Here is a 4372-nt window from a genome sequence, read left to right as displayed (position 1 = left end):
CTTGCAAAGTGCCCATTTGCAGCTAGCTAAATTTAGGATATTTCGATTGTGTATTGTTTCTAAGAATATTATTAGAACCTGTTACCTGACAGCGTCGAGAATCGAACTCACAGCCTTGTTGTGCTCGTAACCAACCTAACACTAACACTGTACCAGTGTGACCACAGTACCCCAGGAACTTTCCAAAGGTAAGCCTCGCTCCACCCTAGTGCTTGGCAAAGCTCATCTTGTGTGAACATGTGCCCGGCTAGCTCAGTCGGTAGAGCATGAGACTCTTAATCTCAGGGTCGTGGGTTCGAGCCCCACGTTGGGCGTATGCCTTTTCCTTTTTTTTTTACACACCTTTTAAAGTTTATATGAAACATTTTTCGTACTTTGTAAAAAGCATCCACGCACACGGATACTTATAACATTCGTATCTCTCACGGGAATTTATCTCAAGTATGGGTGGTTGGCGGGTGCTCTGGTGTGGTTTACTCTTTCTTTCCCATCAAACATATATTCCCCTTATCCCTCCTCCTCCTCGTAACACTTGTAATGGTAAGCATAATTAATAATAATAACCTAATTGCGTTGCAAGTTTCAGAAAACTAAAAAGACTGAGGTCTTTTGTGAACAACGATAAAGAGCGTGACCATACCACTATTAACTGACGTCGCTGGTAAAGAGATAATGAGATACGTGAGGCGCAAACTACCAGGAAACCTTCGTCCCCACTTAGTCTCCTGGATCGTGTTTGTTGTTGCGGGAATTTATCTCAAGTGTGGGTGGTTGGCGGGTGCTCTTGTGTGGTTTGCTTCTTCTTTCCAATCAAACATCTATCATCTTTATCTTCCCTCCTCCTTTTCTGGGTGTATATTACGCTCTTGTAACACTCAGTGGCGACGAGGCTCACTTACAGTAAAGTATAATGAAAATTTTCCCTCTGGGATAATAAAGTACTATCTCATCTTATCTTATCTTATCTTATCTTATCTTCTAATGTTCAGCATTTATATTAATGACCGAACTGTGTTGTAAGTGCCGTAGAACTCTTACCAAAACAAAATGAACTCAAATCTTCATCGTAGAACAGTGAAGGAAGAGCTTGACCATATCACTACAGATTGAGGTCAAAGGTCACCAGATACTTGAGGCCAATGATTACTGCTTGGAAGTGTCTACGTTCTCTAACGTTAGAGAATGTATACAAGCTGTCTACGTTCTCTAACGAATAACAAAAAGTAACAATATTAAGTCTGTAGGGCCCTATTTGAACTTCCGGATAAAGCTAGGCTACTTTTCAATCTTTCATTTTTTTTTTTCAAATTGATTTATATTGTGCTTTGTCGTTAGATCCTCCAGTAAACTCATTGGGTTATATTGGGTTATTTCATGCACTAGATCTTGGCCTATCGTAGACCTAGCGTTGATATGACTGACTTGACCTTGACCCACGTGATTTGATTTCATGACAGTGATGTCACATCACACACCAAATCGGCAATGTTTTTCCACACATGTGAATTTGACATCATTTATGGTCTCTCACGTTGTATCACATAGGCCTACCTTGGCTTTGAGGTGGGAATACGAAATCGCATGTAAACTGCAAGCTATCTTCTAAATACTAATTACAGACGGCCTGAACTTCAGTGACTTATTCAAAGTTTTGTGGGGTGGGGGGGGGGGGCATCAGAGTGCACCTTCCTTGGGTGAAAAGTGTAGACCTACAACATATTATGAAAAGGGAGGGGGGTGGGGGTGGTGTCATCTCGATGGAATAATAGAGGATGTTGGTTGCTTGTTAGGGGTTTAACGTCGCTGTAAAGGCAAGATACGGTACTGTAGACAGCTTTACTTGCGCGAGCATTTTAATTTCGAAAAAGTAAACGTAATAGCTTGCGAAAATAAAGTGTGAGCACTGTGGAAGCAGCAATGTCGACTCGTTTCCTTGTTAGATAGAGCGAGCGAGCTATTTTTAGGTTCTCTACTGACATTAGCTTGTATACGCTGTCTAACGTTACAGAAAGTAGACACAACCATACTGCTTGAGGCGATGGCATCCAAAGATAGTTCCGGTATCCTCACTTGAGGCGCAAGAACTAACACGATCATAGAGACCAAGTGGGGACGAGGGTTTCTGTGTAAAACAGAAGTTGATACTTCCTGGTCTGTTACGCAGAAGTCAATGTCGTCGTGTGCCTGTAACACGCTCCATTCCATTAGTGTTAACGCTTTTGTACCACGGTGTTGATCTATATATACCCATGCTGCGTCATTAAAAAAATACGGTATGCAATTATTTTTACAATTTAACAGGGAAGTCCCCCCCAAAAAAAAACAACAACAACCGGAATGCTGTTACCAAGGAAACAATATTTTTAAGGTGATAAGGACGTTATTACCAAAATTGAATTCTTAACAGTATTAACTTGAGATGTTTGTAAAGCGTTTGTTTTCTTGGTAACAATATTCAGGTTTTTTGCGCTCTCTTGTAAAATAACCAACCCCCACCCCCCCCCCTCCCCCCCCCCCAAAAAAAAGAAGAAGAAGAAGAAAACAAGCTGCATGTACTCAGGGGTACACAGTAGGGATTTGAAGAAAAGGACAATGGTTTTCGACATCATCTGTTTTTCTCTTAGTCTTAATGTGGGAAACTATCAGAGCCGTGCACGTCATATTTGCCAAGAAGCAACACCAAACCTCCACGTTGGTTAAGAGTAGTGCTAGATCCTACATGGAAGATTGTCTGTTCTTACACACTATATTTTTTAAAACTTTATCTATGAAGAGAGTCCATTTGTGACGACCCATTGACGTAACTTGTTCTACGTCCACGACTCTAAAGAACAGTACAATAAAACAAATGAAGAAGTCTTGGTTGAAGCAAATTGCAGACGACAGCTTATGATGGATATACGAAAGCGACAGGCAAATTTTTTAGGACACACAATGCGGTAAGAAGCTTTGGAGAATATTGTAACAACAGACAAGTTTGATGGAAAGAGAGGCAGAGGCAGACAGAAGGAAAAGATACTGGACAAGATGACAACATGACCAGGAGCAGCAAGAACAACACACAACATTGCTGCAACGCAAGACAGAGTAAAGTGGAGGCCCATGATCGCCCACGCCAGTCGGCAAGGCACCGGATGATGATCATGACAATAAAACAATAACTCAACTCACATAAGACCTAACTATTCCATGATGGCTCATCTGAAAAGTTGAACTTTGCACACAAAGTGCATGGGAAAGTGTCTGTTTTATCGAGTATCATCTTAGCCTTTCTACTGGGGTGTTGTATCTATCTCGATCAGCCTAAATTGGTCCTGTCGAGCTACCCGCCTCCTCAATAATGTCAATGAGGTGTCTAACATTTGCGATAATTTACACTTTAGCGTTTTGCATCATTAAACCGTTAAAGAACGAGTCTTTGTCTTCGCTGCTCTATATCTGATATGCATAAGCTTCGAGCTTCTGTCGCTAGAAAAAAGCAAAGCGCAATCTTAAGGACAATGACATTATATGTTGGCACGGTTCCTGCTAGACCTGAGCGAAGAACCGATTACGGAATCGAGTCTCACGATTAATGCTACGGAAGAAAAGTTCCGACTCCTTTTTACGTAAACCCACGGTTACCAGATACTTCAATCATTACAATCTTCTTTTTTTTTAAATTCATTTTTGAAAAATTAAAGTTGATGCTCCCCAGTGTTCCGAAATCAATTTTATCCTAAATCTTGAAGATGTTCGGAGCCAACCAGGTATACACTGGTAGAAATTACATCATTAGAAAGTAAGTAAATGGGTTCGGAGTCGATTTCTACGATTCCTAGCTTTCACCAATCTGGAACCTAGCCGCCCAGCACTTCGAGTTCCGACCCCCCAAACCTCGCTCTCGTTCCTGTAAAGACATAGATAACCACGCACAAAGCAGAGTTGAAGAGCCTCTTGCTATCGAGCTGTATTCATCATAGCCTTTGCACGAAAGGCCACCAGGTTCGTATTAGCCCCTTGGAAATTGCACATAAATAAGGTCAGACAGTTCAATGAGATGACGCGGAAAGGGTGGGGGGGTAGAGGGAAAAGGGGGGAGGGGGGGGGGAGAGAAGACAGCGCAATAGGCCTGGGGCTCCCGGGATAGACCTTCTCATAAACATAATAATAATAATATGTCAAAGGCGGCATATAAGCTTACATACACGCATGACACAAAGACACACGGGCAAGGAACAGAGAGGATACATAACGTTTTAACTCAGTGGTGATCTATACAGGCATCAAAATCAAAATACATGTTTGTACATTGTACAATATAATACACAGCCTTTATCACAGACGCTACACACCTAGCACAGCACCTGAAACCTACATCTCCCCTCGACAT

The 4372-nt window shown here is 41.8% G+C and overlaps 1 non-coding gene across 1 annotated transcript; it reads left to right on the top strand.

Annotated features, from left to right (window-relative positions):
* Positions 1-241: 241 nt before the first annotated feature.
* On the top strand, positions 242-314 carry TRNAK-CUU. The gene has a single exon. It is a non-coding gene; the product is annotated as a tRNA-Lys (tRNA).
* Positions 315-4372: the final 4058 nt, after the last annotated feature.

This window comes from Aplysia californica, unplaced genomic scaffold (genome assembly GCF_000002075.1).
Source record: "Aplysia californica isolate F4 #8 unplaced genomic scaffold, AplCal3.0 scaffold00305, whole genome shotgun sequence".
Classification (NCBI taxonomy): Eukaryota; Metazoa; Mollusca; class Gastropoda; order Aplysiida; family Aplysiidae; genus Aplysia; species Aplysia californica.
Note: the sequence above shows the minus strand (reverse complement) of the source record. Positions and strands in the feature narration are given on the sequence as shown.